Here is a 20,965-nt window from a genome sequence, read left to right as displayed (position 1 = left end):
AAATCTTCAAAGATGCTTCACAGAGGAGCAACTAGGCATCAGAATTAAGAGAAATAGCCACCAACATGAGAAGTAGGAAATGTTTAGATTAAAAAAAGGAATACATCTCTAGACACATGATTTGAGAGGTGATTTGATAGAGGTGTTCTAGACCATGAATGGTTTAATAAGAGTAAATGAGGAGAAACTGTTTCCAGTGGCAGTAGGATTCGTAACCAGAAGACATAGATTTAAAGTGATGGCAAAAGAGCGGGAGGTGACATGAGGGTGCTTTTTTGTTGTTTAGCGAGTTATGATGATCTGGAATGCACTACCTGAAAAGATGGTGAAAGCAGATTCAGTACTAACTTTCAAAAGAGAATTAGATAAATACTTGAAGGGTGAAAAATTATTTGGTAATGGGGAAGGAGCAGAGAAGAAGCTCTACCAAGGTGCACTGAACTGAATGGCCTTTCTCAGCTCTATCAAACTTTAATAAAATTCCAAGTGAAGGGAGGATGGAATGAACAGAAGCCAGATTTTATGGACTGGTGTATACGAGCTTGGACATAAACCTGGCAGAGGAAGAGAAGGCAAGGCTGCAGAGGTTTACAAATGAGGATGAAAACTTTGAATTGAGGTATATAGCTAATGGAGGTCAGTAAGGAGTGGGGTCATTTATGAATGGGACTCGTTGTGGGTACAGAATGCAGATGGAGGAGTTTTGGACAATTTGGAATTTGTATAGCATAGTAATCAGGAAAAACAGTACTAAGGGTGGGGAACTAAGGCGTTTAAGCAGGAGGGGTGAAGAAAGGCAATATTACACAGAAAGTAAGTAGATCTGATAAATCACGGAGTGGTAACAGTAGAGGAGGAGGCCATTCAGCCTGTCGTGTCTATGTCAGCTCTCTACAAGAGCTACACAGCAGATTCCACTACCCTGCCTTTTCTCCATAGCCCTGCAAATTTTTTCTCTTCAGTTAATCACCCAATTCCCTTTTGAAAGCCATGATTGAATCTGCCTCCAGCACAATCTGAAGCAGTGCATTCCAGATCCTAATGATGGGATAGGGGGTTGCTCAGGTCTAGGAGGACATTGAAGTGATGAATGCCAATATATTGCTCAGTCTCTATTCACCGATGTACTGCTCAGTTGTTTACAACTGCTTTGCTCACTGACATTTTAGAGTAGCCAGTTGATGTCACATTCAACAAAAAGGCTTCACTCACCAACACTTTAAACAGAGTAGTGCCATGTAGATTCGGAGGCCTAGAAATTGACCTGTCCAGTGCCATTTTCTCTATTACTAAGGCCACAATATAACAGGCAGGGGGTGCACATACATTTCGGGCTAGAAATGCAACACCCACTATACTTAAGTGCAAACAACAGCATCCTTTACTGTTGCCTGTATATAAAAATAGGGCCTTACAGCTTTTAAACGTCCCAATCATTGAGATTGGCAGTCAGAAACCAGCCCTAGGGATTGCTTGCAACAAAGAAATGAGTAACCTTCCCAAGTATGGAGCTGGGAAGAGCAGGAGCACTCCGCCTCAACCCCAAATTAGAAGCCTCCAACACTGCTCACATCCATCACCCCCGCTACTATCGGCATTACTCATGACTCACCCCCGAACCCCTATCTCCCCTTTGCTCCAAAAGCAACCTCCATGATTTCTGGCCCCAACCTCCCCTCTGTGTTAGCCTGTCCCCTCAGTCACACCCAGCACAAAATAAGTTGGTTGTGTGTTGTAGGAGGCCATCTCAGCCCACAGATATTGCTGGAGGAGTTCTTACAGAAGAACCTTAGGCCAAACCATCTTCAGCTGCTTCATCAATTGCTTTCACTCCATCATGATAGCTATGATGGATTGGGAAACATTACATAAATTGGCTATGATAGATTGGGAAATGTTGCTTAAAGGGATGGCTAGGCAATGGCAAACATTCAGCGAGCGCATGGGTGAACTGCAACAATTGTTTATTCCTGTCTGGCGCAAAAGTAAAACAGGAAAGGTGGCCAAACCATGGCTTACAAGGGAAATTTGAGACAGTATCAGATCCAAGGAAGAGGCATACAAATTGGCCAGAAAAAACAACAGGCCTGAAGATTGGGAGCACTTTACAATTCAGCAAAGGAGGATCAAGGGATTGATTAAGAAAGGGAAAATAGAGTACAAGAGTAAGTTTGTGGGGAACATAAAAACTGACTGTAAAAGTTTCTATAGGTATGTGAAGAGAAAAAGATTGGTGAAGACAAATGTAGGTCCCTTACAGTCAGAAACAGGGGAATTTATAATGGGGAGCAAAGAACTAAATGCATACTTTGGTTCTGTCTTCACAAAGGAGGACAGAAATAACACTCCAGAAATGTTGGGGAACACAGGGTTTAGTGAGAGGGAGGAATTGAAAGAAATCAGTATTAGTAGGGAAATTATGTTAGGGAAATTGATGGGATTGAAAGCCAATAAATCACCAGGGCCTGATAATCTACATCCCAGAGTACTTAAGGAAGTAGCTCTAGAAATAGTGGATGCATTGGTGGTCATCTTCTGAGATTGAATAGACTCTGGAATAGTTCCTACAGATTGCAGGGTAGCTAACGTAACCCCACAATTTAAAAAGGGAGGTAGAGAGAAAACAGGGAATTATAGACCAGTCAGCTTGATGTCAGTAGTGGGAAAAATTCTAGATGCCATTATAAAAGATTTAATAGCTGAGCACTTGGAAAACAGTGGCAGAATTGGACAGAGTCAGCATGGATTTACGAAAGGGAAATCATGCTTGACAAATCTACTGGGATTTTTCAAGGATGTAATTAGTAGAGTTGATGAGGGGGAGCCACTGGGTGTGGTTTATTTGGACTTTCAGAAGGCTTTCGACAAAGTCCCATATTAGAGATTGGCATGTAAAATTAAAGCACATGGGATTGGAGAATAGTGTATTGAGATGGATAGAAAACTGGTTCACAGACAGGAAACAAAGAGTAGGAATAAACAGGTCATTTTCCGAATGGCAGGCAGTGACTAGTGGGGTACCGCAGGGATCGGTGCTGGGACCCCAGCTATTCACAATATATATTAATGATTTAAATGAGGGAACTAAATGTAATATCTCCAAATTTGCAGATGACACAAAGCTGGGTGGGAGGGTGAGCTGCGAGGAGGATGCAGAGATGCTTCAGTATGATTTGGACAAGCTGAGTGAGTGGGCAAATGCATGGCAGATGCAGTATAGTGTGGATAACTGTGAGGTTATCCACTTTGGTAGCAAAAACAGGAAGGCAGATTATCTGAATGGCTATAAATTGAGAGTGGGGAATGTGCAACGAGACCTGGGCGTCCTCGTACACCAGTCACTGAAGGTAAGCATGCAGGTGCAGCAGGCGGTAAAGAAGGCAAATGGTATGTTGGCCTTCATAGCGAGAGGATTTGAGTACAGGAGCATGGATGTCTTGCTGCAATTATACAGGGCCTTGGTGAGACCACACCTGGGATATTGTGTGCAGTTTTGGTCTCCTTATCTGATGAAGGATGTTCTTGCTATAGAGGGAGTGCAGCAAAGGTTTACCAGACCGATTCCTGGGATGGCGGGACTGACATATGAGGAGAGATTGAGTCAGTTAGAATTATATTCACAGGAGTTCAGAAGAATGAGGGAGAGTCTCATAGAAACCTATAAAATTCTAACAGGACTAGACAGGGTAGATGCAGGAAGGATGTTCCCAATGGTAAGGGAGTCCAGAACCAGGGGTCACAGTCTGAGGATACAAAATAGACCATTTAGGACTGAGATGAGGAGAAATTTCTTCACCCAGAGAGTGGTGAGCCTGTGAAATTCACTACCACAGAAGGTAGTTGAGGCCAAAACATTGTATGTTTTCAAGGAGGGGTTAAATATAGCTCTTGGGGCGAAAGGGATCAAAAGATATGGGGAGAAAGCAGGAGCAGGCTATTGAGTTGGATGGTCAGCCATGATCATGATGAATGGTGGAGCAGGCTCGAAGGGCCTACTCCTGCTCCCATTTTCTATGTTTCTATGACAAGTTTGGGTACGGTAGACAAGTTTGGGTACGGTAGACAAAGAAAAGCTGTTTCCATTAGCTAACAGTACAAAGACTAGAGGACAAAAGTTCAAGGTTTTGGGAAAGAGTTGCAGGGGGAGTTGAGGAAGAACATTTTTGCGCAGCGAGTGGTAATGATCTGGAACTCCCTGCTTTTGAGGGTGGTGAAAGCAGAGACAATTAATGATTTCAAAAATGAAATTGGTTGGGCACTCAAGGGAAATAAACTTGCAGGGCTATGGGGATAGAGCAGGGGAGTGGAATGACTGGATTGTTCCACAGAGAGCCAGCATGGACTTGATGGGCCAAATGGGCTACTTCCACACCATAAAGTCTCTATGAATGTATGAAAAAAAAAGGTCAGAAGTGAGATCATTCATTGATGATTGAGCAATTTTCAACTCCATTCACAATTCCTCAGATAATGAAGCAGCCCATGTCTACATGCAGCAAGACCCAGACAACATCCAGGCTGCCGCATTCATGCGATACAAGTGCCAAGTATTGACCACTGAATGACTAAGAGAGTCTAATTACCTTCCTTTGATATTCAACGGCATTGTTAAATCCCTACAATCAACATACTGGGGAGAACAGCCATTGACCAGAAACTCAGATGGATCAGCCACATAAATGATTTGGCTACGAGAGAGGTCAGAGGGTAGGTGTTCTGTGCGACATGGCTTATCTCCTGACTCCACAAAAATCTCTCTTCCACCTACAAGACACAAGTGATGGAATACTCTCCTCTTGCCTGAATGGGTGCAGGGTTGTCCACTTGATCAGCAGCCCTTCCACCACATTAAATAACCACTCCCTCCTTCACTGGTACACTGTGGCTACAGTGTGTACAATGTACAGGATGCAATGCATCAACTTGAAAAGGCTTCTTCAAAATCAGCCCACAAACCACACTCCCCACTACCTAGAATGTGAGCAGAAAATGCTGGCCTTAAGAGCAACACCCATATCCTGAGGGTGATTTTTTTTTTTAAATACTTGAATAAATTTGCTGCTCTTTATTAGATAACACTGATCATATCCTGAAGAAAGCATCATTACAATTCAAGTACTGCTTGACTGAAAAGAAAATCTGATTTTGGGCAATGTTTTTGTTTCCTTCTAATTTATGTCTTTACCACCAGCATCTATTGACAATAAATAGCATATGAATATGTAACATTTCCACCTTGGTGGTAGATGGAGAAACTTAATGCCAATTGACTTTTATACATGCAAGTCAAAATATCAGTATCTACATCTCAGGACTTCGAGTATATATTCAAACATAACCAGCCCACTGTCTGCACTAGGTATGCAAGATACCTGTATTGTGCAGCTTCAAATTCACTTGAGGAAAAAACACCTTATGTGCAGCGATGAAACACAGTATTATCAAGATGCATGCCACAGCTTTTCTCCCCAAGCTGCTTCAAGGTTTCAATTCAATGTGTTACAATGCTATCTTCATTAAAAGTTACATCTTTTCTTCCAAGTTTAAAAAATTAAAATCTATTTTACAAAATCATCCCCTTGCAATATTTGTCAAGCAATTTGTCATTACTTTAGTAATCAGCATCCCCATTTTTAATTGGGCTGAATGAGGGTAGATATGGGAAAACTACCAACATCATAAGTTAATTGGGTTTTGCTGCATCTGGAGATTATCTCCAAGATATAATATTTCTTTGTTTGTTAATGTTAATGAAAGGTCAGCATGAAAATAAAATCAGTTTTATCCTCTTTTTCACTCTTTTTTCAATGTTACCAGACAAAATATTACCACTAAATAACCAAATCCAACAACGCTATTTTAATATAAAATATGGGATAGCGGTGAAAAAGATGAACTAGTTTCTATGATACCAACTGTATTCAAATGAAATATGGATGCCAACCTGTATACTGACATGTCACAAACGTGAGGTTTGTAAGATTATGATGTTTTGGGAGAGTCTCTTTAATTTAGGGCAAAATGGAGGAATGAAGGGTGTCATGTCACCTGTTCTGAATTCTACCTGACAATGCTCCCCATTTGCCTAGATGAGAGCAGCTCCCACAACACTCAAGAAGCTTGACACCATCCAGGATAAAGCAGCCCACTTGATTGGCACCACATCCACAAACATTCACTCCCTCCACCACTGACAGACAGTAGCAGCAGTGTGTACCATCTACAAGGTGCACTGCAGGAATTCACAAAGGCTCCTTCAACAGCATCTTCCAAACCTATGACCACTACCATGTAGAAGCACAAGGGCAGCAGATAGATAGGAACACCACCACCTGGAAGTTCCATCCAAGTCACTCACCATCCTGACTTATATCGCCATTCCTTCTGTCGCTGGGTCAAAATCCTAGAACTCCCTTCCTAACAGCACTATGGGTGTACCTACACCACATGGACTACAGCGGTTCAAGAAGGCAGCTCACCACCACCTTCTCAAGGGCAGCTAGGGATGGGCAATAAATGCTGGTCCAGTCAGCGAAGCCCACATTCCGTGAATGAATTTTTTTAAATATCAAAGTAGGGATGTTTTGCCACAGTTGTACAGGGCATTAGGAAGACCACATCTAGGGTATTATGTACAGTTTTGGTCTCCTTATTTAAGGAAGGATATAAATGCGTTAGAAGCAGTACAGAGAAGGTACACTCAATTGATTCCTGGGATGGGGGGGCGGGGTTATCTGATGAGGAAAAGTTGAACAGGCTGGGCCTGTATCTACTGAGGTTTGAAGATTGAGAGGTGATCTTAGTAAAGCATGCAAGATCCTGAGGGAACTTTACACGGCGGATGCCAAAAGGATGCTTCCCCTTGTGGGAGAGACTGGAACCAGAGGACACAGTTTAAAAATAAGGGGTGTCCCACAGAGATGAGAAGAAATTTTTCCTCTCATAGGGTCATGACCCTTTGGAACTCTCTTCCCCAGAGAGTGATGGAGGGAGAGACAATGAATATTTTTAAGGTAGAGATGGATTCTTAACTAATAAGGGAGTCAAAGCTTATTGGGAGTAGGTGGAATGTGGAGTTCAGGCCACAATCAGGTCAGCCATCATCTTATTGAACAGCGGAGCAGGCTCAAGGGGCCAAATGGCCAACTGCTCCTAACCATTCCCTCCAGGACACCCTGCTCTACTCCTCCATCACCCCCTACACCTCAACGCCCTCCCACGGCACCTTCCCATGCAATCACAGAAGGTGCAACACCTGCCCCTTTTCTTCGCCCCACCTCACCATCCAAGGGCCCAAACACTCCTTTCAGGTGAAGCAGCATTTCACTTGCACTTCCCTCAATTGGTCTGCTGCGTTCGCTGCTCCCAATGCAGTCTCCTCTACATTGGAGAGACCAAACGCAGACTGGGTTACCGCTTTGCGGAACACCTTCGGTTTGTCCACAAGCATGACCCAGACCTTCCTGTCGCTTGCCATTTCAACATACCACCCTGCTCTCATGCCCGTCCTTGGCCTGATGCAATGTTCCAGTGAAGCTCAACGCAAGCTGGAGGAACAGCACCTCATCTTCTGATTAGGCACTTTACAGCCTTCCGGACTTAACATCAACTTCAACAACTTCAGATCACGAACTCTCTCCCCCATCCTCACGCCTTTTTTCAAATTTAATTTTTATATATAGTTTTTTCCCACCTATTTCTTTTACTATTTTAAAAATTTATTTCCATTCATTGTTTTATCCCCACCTTTTAACCTATTTCGATCTTTTCTCCCACACCATCCCCTCTCCCCACCCCACCCCCACTAGAGCCATCTGTCACTTGCTCATCCTGCTTTCTACTCTTACTGTCACCATTAGCACCTTCTTTAGCCAGTATCACCACCATCAACAACCCTTTGACCTTTTGTTTATGACATCTTTGGCAATCTCTCCTTTCCCTCCAACTATCACTTGCCTTCTTTCCAGCTTCATGTGTCCCACCCCCTCCTTAAACAGTATAAATTTCACCACATTTCTACTTCTCTTTAGTTCTGAAGAAGTCCTACGGACTCAAAACATTAACCCTGTCTTTCTCTCCACAGATGCTGTCAGACCTGCTGAGTTTTTCCAGCAATTTTTGTTTTTGTTTCAGATTTCCAGCATCCGCAGTATTTTGCTTTTACCTTTGCTCCCAATTTGTACGTTTGTATGTATGTTTGTATGAGTCAGCTTAGGTATTTAGTGCCTAAATTCACTGAGGAAGGAGCTAAAATGTATTTTGTGCCTTTTGAGGAAATTGTTATAAAGTTAGAATGGCCAAGATAAATTTGGACAACTCTATTAGAGTGGTTTGGTAGGAAAACACTGGAAGTTGATCCAAACCTTTGTAAAGGAACTATCATATTTCCCTGATATTACTGTGAGATACTTGTGTGTTTGTATGCTTGTGTGTGTGTGAATAATTTAAGCAAACTGCAGACATAGACTGCAAGGTTTGAATCATCAAAGGGGCTAAGTATAAAAAGCAGGCATTTGAAATGCTAATAGATGAGCTAAGAGCAAAGGAATTTGCATTTTTAGATAAGGGGAGAGGTTGTTGGCTTTTCAAAGGAACATGTTAAGGTGTTTACAACTGGCAAGTTAAATAAGGCAAGGTTATTAGGTTTATTTTTCCCAAACATGCTGGTTATAATGACAACATAAAAGATTTTTATATCCTGGGAGAAGTAAATTCCAAAGACTGGTGGAAACGATGGAATTTACAGATCAACAAGGAGAAAATATATTTAAAGAAAGATGGAAAGCTGAATGGGGTGTGGCCATGTGAGATCTTGAAGAGTGTGCTGTCAAGTAGCAGTTTTCAGCCACCCCAGAGAAGTTTGCTGTTCCAGTAACCAAGGCTGTGCTAAAAGCCTTTGCAGTTTCATTGTCCAGTGAGAGGGAGAGAAACTGTGAAATACCTCCCTCACAGCAACATGAATGCTTGTGATAACCTATAAGAATCTAATTTGGACTGTTGCCTGAAAGTGGTGTGTAGCTGGGAGTCCAGTTAAGTAGAAATTTTAAGACTAAATAACTGTAACTGAAATCTTGTGTGTGTTTAACTTTTTCTTTTCTTTTGTTAATAAATGTTTTAATTTCATCTTTAAAACCTCCAAAGTTGGTCGCGGACTCATTCTGACTTCAGTGCACAAACTTTCTCATATAAATAAAAAGTGCAAAATCGTTGTGGTATTGTGGCCAAGTTTCCCTCTGGGATTTGGTCAGCCTGGCACATACCACCTGCCATATCACAACACCTTTCATATGAATGAACAGTCTGCTGATTATGATATGGTTAAGGCTGCTGTATTTAATGCATACCAGTTAGTTCCAGAAACTTACAGATAAAACTTTAGAAATCTGAGGAAGAGACAGAATCAGACTTTGTGCAATTTGCTAGAGGAAAAGAAATGGTATTTCATATGTGGTATAGAGCTACGAAGCTTCAGCAAGATTTTGAAAGGAAGAATTTAAAAACAATATCCCTTTGGTAATAAGGTCCCACCTAGAAGACCAAAGAATTTCCAAAATAAGGGAAGCTGCTGTTATGGCAGATGGTTACAAACTATCCCATAAACACATGCGTTGAAGCAAACCTTTGTTTTGGAAAGATAAGAGATCTGATAATGATACTAATTACAATGAGCGAGATAGCAGAAATGAGAAGACAGATGATGCTCAGAGTGATAAAAAAAACAGCATGAGAGAGAAGTATGATTTGAGGGAATTAACATGTTATTTTTGCCATCAGATGGGGAAAAACAGATTGCTGGAAATTAAAAGCTAAGCTGGTGGCATTTGTAGGTGTGTCTAGTGTTTTTCTAGAAAATGTTGCGTCCATGAGCCTGTGGCAAACTAATATCATGTAATGTAATTACAGTGGGTGCAAATCAGAACATAAAATGTCGTGGGAGTTTTATATTTGAGGGTGTAGAAGCTCCAATTTTGTCTGGTAAAGGAGCCAAAAAGATAGTTATTTTTAGAAATACATGGTCAGCTTAGTCCCCTACCTTAGCAAAATATGTGAATTGTTCTTCAAAGTGTTGGCTAAATAAAAGTATATTGCTACAGGCCCTTGATCGAAATTGTTTATCTGTTCCATTGTGTAGAGTGAATTTAAATTGTGCTTTAGTCAGTGATTCTGTTATTGTTGGAGTAGTGTCAAAATTGTCCATTAATGATATTGAAGTTATCTTTAGGAACAATCTAGCTGGAGACTGTGTCCTGCCTCCAAATATTTCCACAAAGTCTCTTGAAGTTGTTAAAGATAAGAATGTATCAGTAATCACTGGACTTAGAAAAACATATGTATATCTCTGAATCTGTTGTAAAGAACAATGGTTTGACTCAAGAGGTGTCCAAAGAGTCAAAAGCTCAGACTTCCAAGATTAAACGGACACTGGAGCGTCAGATTGACAACAAAGAATTAAAAACAGATGGGATGAATTGAAGCTGACCAAATTAAGCCTACAGGAAGACTATAAGCCACAGGTGCCAATGCAGAATACAGCAGCAGCACTCAAGGCTGATGGAGAAAAAAAAGGAAGTCAGTGCTTTAACAGACTCAAAACGTTAACTGTGTTCCTCTCCGCAAATGTTGCCAGACCTGCTGAGTTTTTCCAGGTATTTTTATTTTTGCTTTAAAACAAATGATTTGGCTGCAACTGATGCTGATATGGTGAAACTGCTAGGAAGAAGTTGAGTTCTGGGACAGAAATTAAACTTCAGAATGATGAAGCAATTGTTATTTTGAGAAAGGAGTTGATAAAGTTTATGCTGAATGAGGATAAGAATTTAAAATAAAACTTTGAACTGGCTAAAAAGTATCAGGATTTTTTTGATTGATCATTGACGTGACCTTAACGAAGTTCTTATAGAAATGAAGGAGAACTGTAATCCTGCACTTAAACAGGAGAAGGACAATTCAGCTGTCTGGCTTGTTTAGGCTTTTTTTTTACAGGACTGGACAGTAAAAAAAACTACAGCCATGAAAGTGAATGGAGATCTGGAGTTAAAGCCTGAACAAAGTGGCTCTATAGATTCTGTTTAAAAGTCAACACCTTACTGACAATATAACGTCATATTCTAAAGAACAAAAGGATATACTGAATCTACATGAGAAGAGGAGTTGTGACAGAGGAGGTCATCTCTATTTATAGCTTATATGTAACAATTTAAAAATCACAGGGGCTGTCAGCAATTAACAATGTGGGTTTAACACATGTGACTAGTCTGAATCAACTGGGCAATCTTTTAACCAAGGACATAGAAATGCTGTGAAATTTACTCAACATGAGAAAGAAGATATTCTATGATGCATAATAGATGGCAAATTCTCATTTATATGAGAGAAAGAACTTTAAAGACTCAGGTAAGTTGGATTCAAAATCCTAACTGTTACATGCATGGTGATTGGTGGTGATGGGTTAGCCTGTGTAAGAGTGCTGATGTCGATTGTGTACTGGTGAGATGGGACAAAGGAAAGTGATAAATTTGTGTGTATTAAGTTACTTGTTAACATGTGTAGAATATTATAAGTTGTTACATTTTGGATACTGTTTCTCAAAACCAATATTTTGTGATGACATTTCACCTTTTAGAGGGAGGTGTAACAAATATGAAGTTTGTAAGATCGTTATATTTTGGGGCTGTCTCTATAATCTAGGGAAAAATGGAATTTTGCCCAACAAACTTGGGGGCTTGGTTGTTAAGGGTTAAAGAGGGGCCCAGGCTGTCTTACTGTGAAGAAAGTAAAAGATATTCACACCTGTAAATAGTGACTAGGGCAGCTGTGCTAACAGTGGATAAACTGTTAGTCGCTAAGGCTCATAGGGAGGTGTGTGGGATGTCAGGTCTTGTAAACGTTATACTTTAAATTGCCTATTTAATTTCAGCATTGCAGTATCGCATTATAGGGTTTTCCTTAAGATATCCCTCATCCTTGCAGACAAGACAGTCTGCAGGAATCTGGGAAAGAGAGTGAGGGACAGCAAAGAGATCGAGGCAGCGTCTCTATTCTTCACAATGCAGAATGTGGGTGGGAGTTCACACTCAGATTGGAGAGACCAAGTTTGTGAAGAATTAAATGAGGTGCTAGCTTTGGTGAGAGAGAGGAATCTCCTGGGTAACCCTCACTGTGAAAGTCAGTTTGGGGTTAGAAGTTTTCTGGTTAGAAAAGGGAAAAAGAAGCATTGGGTGCTGAGAATAGCCTTTGACTGGTTCCTGGAGATTGAAGCATTCACTTAAGGACAGAGTTAAGGAAAACCATGGAGGGGGATTTTCACATATTTTGAAAGTTAAATGGAGTGGGGTGGGGTGTCTTTTCTGTAGTTTTGACTATAAGTTTCCTACTAAAATAGTGTTTAGACAATGTGGCTTTTAGATTGTTAATTACAGCAACTTACACTTTAAAATCTTGTGATCTTTTCAATCGGTCATGAGAATTCAAATCCTTTTAAAAGTTATCGGCTTCAACAGAGGTCGTTACGTATTTTTCAAAAAACACAAAAATGATTTTCAGTATATCTAAATCTACAGACCAGACAATTTTAGGCAAATATTGTATTTACCCAAGCTATCCATGAACAGTGGTATAGGAGGTATTATACACTGGGATGCTTGGTGTGGTCCTACTGCCTAAAGCTACAGCTCCCAACATTGTAAAAAGCAAAGGTTTTAAAGCAATATATCTCAATTGACAGAGGAAAAGATATTGCATAACTTAGATATAGGAGTCAAGTATATTGATTAAGTTGTTTTTGTTTGTTCAGTCCTCCTAAAATCTCTTATTCACAATTACTTATATTCCAACCTTTGTCCTGCCTTGTTCATCAAATTAACATATTTGCTGAAGATTGAAACATTTGTTTATCCTTCATTTCCCCTTTCCAAATCTTGTACCATTTTGCCAGTACTTACATAATTTATTTAAAAATCTCCCTCTATTTCGGGTGGATTTTTTGTTCTTGCTGAAGTTGTCCTTAACCCTCGTAGTATCAAGGGATAATCGCCATCAAGGTTCACAAGTCAAGAATGGTAACTTGCGCAGGGTGCCTGGGCCTGTAAAAACATTTTTCAGCAAGGAATCAATACCTTCAGGACTTGATAGGAGAAGAAAATAAGACAACCACATTAGAAATTTAATAAAAATATTGAGGAGATTAGATTACTAGATGAGGCTACTTTTGTATTTTGAGCCCACTTAGGAGCTAGCAAGTTTATTTGCACTGTCGTCAAATAACCAGTCATTAGAGTCAGTGATTTAGGCCTGAGACACAAAAACAGGTACAGGTAAGTGTCATGAAGCTATTTATTTTAAAAGAAAAATTATTTCCATAATATTGAGGTTTAATCAGTGGGTGTGTCTTAATTGGATTAAAGACAGCTAGTCTGGGTGTTTTGATGTGCACTAGCTTTGAGGTGTGAGGGGTAGGGTACATTTGCAGTTTTTTTGAATAGAGCATTCAAGAAGGGGGGTGAATTCTGGCACCTAACTAGCAGAGAACAAGCAATGTTTATATCACTAATAAAATTGGTGCTATGTAAGGGGTTTTATTGTTAGAAGAGGTGGAGTTCAAAGGGGCTGGTGATACAATGAGAATTTACATTCAATTAGCTATATTGGGTATAACAGATAACAGTTTTGTGTTTGCAGCGCAGAGGCAATGTAAGATCAAAGCCTGTGAGCATACCACTGTGTCTGCAAAGGAACCAAAGTGAAAAGAACCTCATTTTGAATTTGTAAATGCTTTGCCTGGTGTCTGCTTAAAAATCTAAGGGTTGCTGTTGCCTTAGTGGAGATTAGTCTGGGAATTTGTTAAAAGTTATGATAGTATTAATTTGTAGCTATGTGTATGTGTTTAATGTATTGTAACTTAATAACATATTTCATTTAGTTTAATATAAAAACTTCTCAAGAACTGGTGGTCTGATTCCTGAATTTAGAGTTGCATCTCAAACATTCCACTTAAAAATATAGGTTATGACAGTTGTTCAAAGTTTCCCTCTGGGATTTTTAAATAACTCAGCTTTACCAACTGCTGAGTCATAACAGTAAGTGATTGCCTCGTTAAAGCCTAGTTAAAGCCATTTAGGTGGCTGACCAATTTAGATGGTAAATTCAATTAAATTTTCACCAGAAGTGAATTCTAAAATTGATAAGCTTGATATGAACTATACAAAAATCTAAAATGAAACGTTTTGTGGATAAAATAATGGGTATATGGGAGCAATTACAAAGGCAATAATTTCAGCAGTTTAAAGTGGAGAGCAAATGTAGAGCTGTTTATAACAATCTTAGCCCTGAAATAAGTTCATGATATGTATTCAAAAGTCTGCAGGAAATTGTTTAATATTTGGTTAGCTGTTAACATTACCTGTCAAATGCAACACAATTTCAAATGGTTTCTCCTCCCTCTTTTGAAACAAGCTATTTCTGTAAAGTCAATTCCTCAATGAATCTCACTGTTCAGTATGTGTAACATTGCAGCTTTCACTAATGTGCTATTATCTAATTATATTAATTTATTTTTTGATATTTTGCTTATGAGCAATAGCAAAAATAAATTAGTGTTTTCAGTCAATATCATTGCATCAGTTCCTGCAGGTTTACAAGGAATAGTCAAAAATAGTAACAGCCTTCATTAAAATTGATTTTTTTTTCTTTTTGTCGTGATGTATCATTTTCCTCCTGTCTAATCTACTCCTTTTTTCTGTTGTGTTTTAAAATCTTTGAAAAAAAATGATTAGATACCTTGATGAAATAATGCGACCAGCATTTCTACCACGTGAAACCAGGAAGAATTAAAAGGTAAAATAAAGTTTGCATCAATTGTACATTGTTCAAAAATTTAGAACCCAAAGGGAAAAATGACATAAAAATTTTATACACTAGACATTTTCTTTTAATCTTTTGGCTTTTTCTAATCTTTTTCTACCATTTTTCTCCTCCTCCCCCAATGAATGCTTTAATTCTCAGCTGGGGTATGACTCCACAGATGCCAGACTTCCTCCTGTACCTTGCTCAAGTAGACGCTCTTTGTAGCTGCGCCCAGACATCAATGGTAGGTTAAGTTGACTGATGGGCAAAAAAGAAGCGTCACTGCAGAGTCCAAACATGTTCTCTCTTGCACATTCCCGAGAGGTATCTCTAGGTCGGATCTAGAGCAGGAAATCTGATTGATTTGGCCATCTCTAACCTGCGGCACTATAGCACACCCACTGCAACCCCAGGTGCAATAAACTAACTCACAATAGACAGAAAATTGAACTTGAAATCCTCTAGTCCAAACACCACAAATACTGACGGAAAGCAATAAAAAAGGGATTGCTTTTCACTTGTCAACACAACACAACAATATTCAGTCAACTTTTTCAAAGTATTCATAAGCAGTGCAAAATGTCAATTCAATATTTTAATCCAAATTACTCATTTTAATTGTCACTATCTTAATTCAATTGACATGTTAAACTCCTCAGGGAGTTTGTACAATCACTAAAAACTGTAAAAAGTAATAAATGGATATAAAAAGACTGAAGCTTCTCACTTACTAAAGTCTCAGTACTCTTACCAAAATATGCTGTGCCACATTTAATTTAGTTCAACACAACATCTAGTCAATCATAGACACAGATTACAGAATATCAGAAAGCCAGAAACTGCTCATAAGGAATTTACAAGTTAAATTAAACCAAAAAATCTTCATTAAACCTAAATATTAAATAGTTCTGCATTAGATATATATCAGAGAAATAAATGTCATCCACTAGTTGATAAGTAAAATAGAACTAGTTGATCGTCATTCATGCTGTATTGAGCAAGCATTAGAGATTAAAATATAAAAACAAAAAACTGCGGATGCTGGAAATCCAAAACAAAAACAGAAATACCTGGAAAAACTCAGCAGTCTGGCAGCATCGGCAGAGAAGAACAAAGTTGACGTTTCTAGTCCTCATGACCCTTCACCTCTTTCCTATTTCTACTTAGTTCTGTTGAAGGATCATGAGGACTCGAAACATCAACTTTGTTCTTCTCCGCCGATGCTGCCAGACCTGCTGAATTTTTCCAAGCATCACCCCGATTCTACCAGAATCAGTCAGTCTCTTGCTTCAACCTCACTAGTAACTGGGGTGAGTAAAAGTATTCTTTTGTAATTTAGCTCTGGCTATTCTTCACTTAGCCAGGAAATCTTGCTCCCAGAATAGACCTTTCATCCTACCTAGCATTTCTTCCTCTATACTCAATCACTTCCTGCTGTGGTTTCAGCAACAATACAGACATGTGAAACAACGCTCTCACACATGCTGCTGCATACTAAGTTCCGTTCTTCCACCCACCTACCATCAGCTAATAGAAGCCCATTTGTTCAAACTATCTTCCAAATAGCAAAGTATATAGTTTGTTCACTGCTGGGGAATCTCAAGGTAAAAGCAATACTATAAACTCAAAGTAGTTCAGTGTAATTTTAGAAGTTCTTAAAACTAATATTTTAGTACCTTTATTCCACGAAATTCACATTCACTTCATCTCAGCTATTTGCACAGCACTTAACCAGATTTCACATAATACTGTGTTTATCCCTGTTGTGAGCCCTTAATCTGGGTTCATATTTCAAATCCTTTTGAGCAGCTTGATTGGAGCTGCCAAGTTATATGCCTTTTATTCTTTTACATTATATTGCAGATGGCAGAAGTTGCAAACATAAATGTCACTAAAGTGATCTTGAAATAATGCAGTTTGCATGTTTAGAATCCTAGAATCACTTGCTTCATATCCATTCTCTACTATCTCAGCTAGCAATATTGAGACTTTCGACAACTGACACAAGCACAATGTTGTTCCTTACACAGTCCAATAAGCAACAGAATGCATGCAGAAACATGGCTTCATAGTTATTTTTCTGTGGTAATGCCACTTCCCAAAATACCTGCCTTTGTTAAACTGGCAATAGATCAATGTCTAGTATTTCCATTTGCAGAAAAGGTGACACTACCTCAAACATTTGACTGCCTGTACATTACACAACTAACACAGCAGTTGTGCTATTTGATTTTGTACAATTTGGAGCACATATATAGTTCAAGCTGCCTTTCTAAAGAAAAGTACAGGTTTTCTCTTCAATGAAGAAACTGAATAAAGTGTAAGCTGAAAATAGTTCATTGTAATTTGAGCTCTTAAAAATCATACTTAGCCATTAGTGTTTTTGAGCAATCTCTTTAAAAAAATTATAAATTCTCCACTTATATTGCAGAATTGTTTCCGTAGCAGAACCTGTTAATTCTGCTTTTTAATTCAATGTACTACAAATGCATATGCATGAGATTTGTACATGTGCAACTGCTTTTAGTCACATTTGCCATTTTAGCAGAACAGATGTAAATAGGTCAGCGATACAAGCCAAATTCTTAACTTCATAGGCAAGCTACAAGCTCATCGCACCAATGGCTAAAAGCAAATGGTGAACCCAGTCAAAGTGTCATTCGCAGCAGCTGTTCATATATTTGCCAGCATCAAGCCATTGGAAACACTCCAAGAGAACACCCTCTCCTGCAGCCGTCTGCATTTCAGTCATGCATCATTTGAGTTTAATAGCACTGTTAATAGCCTGCATGCAGGAATGTTACTACAATGCAAAACAACATATAGTATTCAATTAATGTTTAATTTGTCTATGTTTTTAATGCATAATTTTGGAACAGTGAACAACCAAAACTGAGTACAAGACTTCCAGGATGACCAAGATTCAGCTCAAAGATTAATCTAACCATAGCACAGGCTTACAGACATCACTCCCAAACTTCCATGTGATTAAAGATTAGAACCAATATCTCCATGCCTTTTCCCTTTCTTCCACTGCCCTATGCAACTCCCACCAATTTGCTACTGTATACAAATGTAGGAACCTTGAAATTGCTAGACAAAAATAGGAAAATGGTCTACAGTAATTTCTTGCTTAACGTTATAGTTGCTTTCCTGAAAAATACAACATTGAATGCAACATTGTTAAACGAATCAGATTTCCCCTATTACAATCAAAGTAAAAGCTGTAGTTCGGTTCTGTAGGATCTCGCTCATCAGAAAAAAGTATTGAAACATTGCCACGCCAAGGAAGATCAGGTCCAATCAGCATCAGATTGCCACTCCATGCCCAGTTTCTTACCTTATTTTTTTTTTCCCCAACCGGTCTCATCCAACAATCTGATTTAGGCCAGGCAAGATCCAGGCAGTGCAGCGCGTCCCCGGGGCCCAGTGTCAAAGTGCAGCAGAGTTGAAGTGAAGGAGGCCACGCCCCCTTTTTGCAGCACCAGCTACCATAAACAAGGCAAGTTTAAAAGTCCATTGAAAGGCAAAGGAGAAGGTAAGTGTCTTGGGGAGTGCGGGGAAGAAAAAAAACCAATGGTCAGGTGGGACTAGAGGGGGGGAAAAATCAGAGGTCGGAGGTGATGGGGGAAATGGGCCTTGGTGGATGGGGTGGGGGGTAAGATTGGGCCTTAGGGAAGGAGGGTGTCGGACCTCGGCGGAGGGGGGCAGGGTGTCAGTCTGGGTCTAGACAGCAGTTACCCAGAAGTTAGAAGTGCTTTTAAACCTTCTAATATTTTCTCGGTAACTATTGGCATAATCCAGTCGGAACCATCTGAAGTTTGAGATTTAAATCACATTTTCAAATGGTTCCCAGTGCAGGTCAGTTGCTCAGGTGAAGTCTGCACTTCTGAGCAATTGCTGTGTAAACTTTACCTGGGAATCTCCAAAGGGAATTTCCTGACGCTGGGGAGCTTAGAAGTTAATACACTGTACCCTGTTATACCCTGTAAATTGAAATACTGTATATTCCTAAATTCCTATATTCGTAAATGAAATAACTTTTAAAATAAAATCAAAAAATAAAAGAAATATGCTAACTCTCTCTACTTACCTCCCGCTCATTGCCTCTCTCACTCACCAATTGTCCTGCTCACTGCCCCACTCGCCACTTTCCTCTCCCACTCCCTAGGTGTGAGCACTGTACTTAAGCTGCAGGGGTCCTTTCTAAATTATGTGGAGCAACAGCTGGACTTGCAGAACGCAAGGAAGGTGAGAACATCACTGATTTTAGAGGTTGGGGGTCTTTTTTTCTATGGCTTTGCTGTTTTGATTTCTGTTGTGCAGAATCACAAGGAATGTTCAGAAAACGGGTGACAAGGAGGAGGAAATGAGTGAGGGAGTGAGAGCAGCTGTGAGTGGAAGGGTCAGGGAGGGAAGCAGCAAGTTGGAGGGTTGGGGAGCAGGGAAGGCAGCAAGTGGGAAAGTCAGGGAGTGGGAGACGCAACTCCAAAATGGCGCCAATTGGGTCACTCAATACTATGCTGGCCACTTCACGAAACAACGCTAAAATGAAAATCCTGACACTAATCCCCACACCCGCTCCATTATATGCACGATGTTACATGGAATAACTTAAAAGGGGGCAACTTAAAACAGGGAATTAATGTGTTAATGCCTTTCACTTTTCTGGTGGTTGCATGATACAATGACAATGGCGCTGTTGATTTATCATAGTAATCAATTTTCATCAATTAGACTGTTACAGACATGCCATGAGATATGACATGAGGAGAGCTTTGGAAATCATTAGATCCAAAGTCACCTGTTCCTCCCAAGCACTTTACCATGTCATTTCTCAAATTGCTCATGTACTAAATCCCAAAATGTTATTTCCTGAGAGAAATCTACTCAATTTGCATTTGAATGAATCAATGCTATCTGCTTTCACCATCACCATAGATGGACAACTGATGGATAATAGGTGCCATAACTATGAGGTTAGTTGCAATAATGTGTGTTGAGAATCTTGTTCCTCCTGCAGCTCCAATCCTAACAGCTGCGAAATGTTGTGCTTAGCAGAGCACATCACAATCATTTTGGAGACTTCCACTGGCGAGTGCTGAAGGGTATCTCCAGATCTGTCCAAGCACCTGAAGCATGTCTTGAGCCTGCCAATTGCTTGTGCAATAACACATCTAGTGGTCACATGGCTGTTGTTTTATCTCTGGCCTTCATTGGTTGGATCCCTCAAGTATCAACTGTCAAGTTTGAAAGGGGTATTCTTTGTCTCTATCATAAGCTCAGAAATCAGGATGTTCGCTGATAATTGTGCAATATTCAGTACCAGATACTAAAGCAGTACATGGACAACACTGAGGCTTGAACAGATACGTTGCAAGTAACATTCTCACCACACAAGTACCGGGCAATGACTGTCTGCAACAAAACAATGTACAATCATCTGCCCTTAAGAGATACCATTGCCGAATCCTCTACCATCAACATCCTGGGGCTTACTACTGACCAGAAACTGAGCTGCACTAGCCAAATAAATACTGCGGCTACAAGAGCAGGTCAGAGTATGGGAATCTGTGGTGAGTTAATGCACATCCTATCTCCCCAAATTCTGTCCGCATCTACAAGCACAAGTCAGGAGTGTGATGGAATACTCGCCACTTGCCTGGATGAGTGCAACTCCGACAATACCCAAGAAGCTTGACACCATCCAGGACAAAGCAACCCGTTTGACTGGCACCCCATCCATCACCTTAAACATTCACTCCCTCCACCATCGGCGCACAGTGGCAACAGTGCATATCATCTACAAGATGCACTGCAACAACTCACCAAGGCCCCTTCAACAGCACCTTCCAAACCCACAACTTCTGTATCTAGGCCATTTATGAAAATAATGAAAAGCAATGGATTTTCAGAAAACCTTTTAATAAGGTACCTCACAATAGATTTCTCTGCAAAACAGAGCCATGTGGAATCAGTAAAAAGTTGTTACAATACTTAAGAGTTGGCTGTATTTCTGTTAGCGTAAGTTGTTACTAATGGCTGTGGATCTGCCTAGAGACCAAAAACCATTGCTTTTTACTATTTTCATAAATGGCCCAGATATAAATGTTGGAGAAATGGT

At 39.9% G+C, this 20,965-nt stretch overlaps 1 protein-coding gene across 7 annotated transcripts in view; it reads right to left on the bottom strand.

The window, feature by feature from the left end:
- The window catches only part of LOC144691611 (rho guanine nucleotide exchange factor TIAM1-like), a 312,961-nt gene that overhangs the window by 245,160 nt on the left and 46,836 nt on the right, over window positions 1-20,965 (bottom strand). For 6 of the 7 annotated variants that reach the window (XM_078559872.1, XM_078559873.1, XM_078559871.1 and 3 more), the window contains exon 2: window positions 12,942-13,115. The exons of the other annotated variant lie outside the window; for it this stretch is intronic. The gene's annotated coding sequence lies outside the window, so the exon portion shown is untranslated. The remainder of the gene's footprint in view (window positions 1-12,941; window positions 13,116-20,965) is intronic. 7 annotated transcript variants of the gene reach the window in all.

The sequence above is a fragment of the Cetorhinus maximus genome, chromosome 16, assembly GCF_964194155.1.
Source record: "Cetorhinus maximus chromosome 16, sCetMax3.hap1.1, whole genome shotgun sequence".
NCBI classification, from domain to species: Eukaryota; Metazoa; Chordata; class Chondrichthyes; order Lamniformes; family Cetorhinidae; genus Cetorhinus; species Cetorhinus maximus.
The sequence above is the reverse complement of the archived record's forward strand: the minus strand, read 5'-3'. Positions and strand labels throughout refer to the sequence as shown.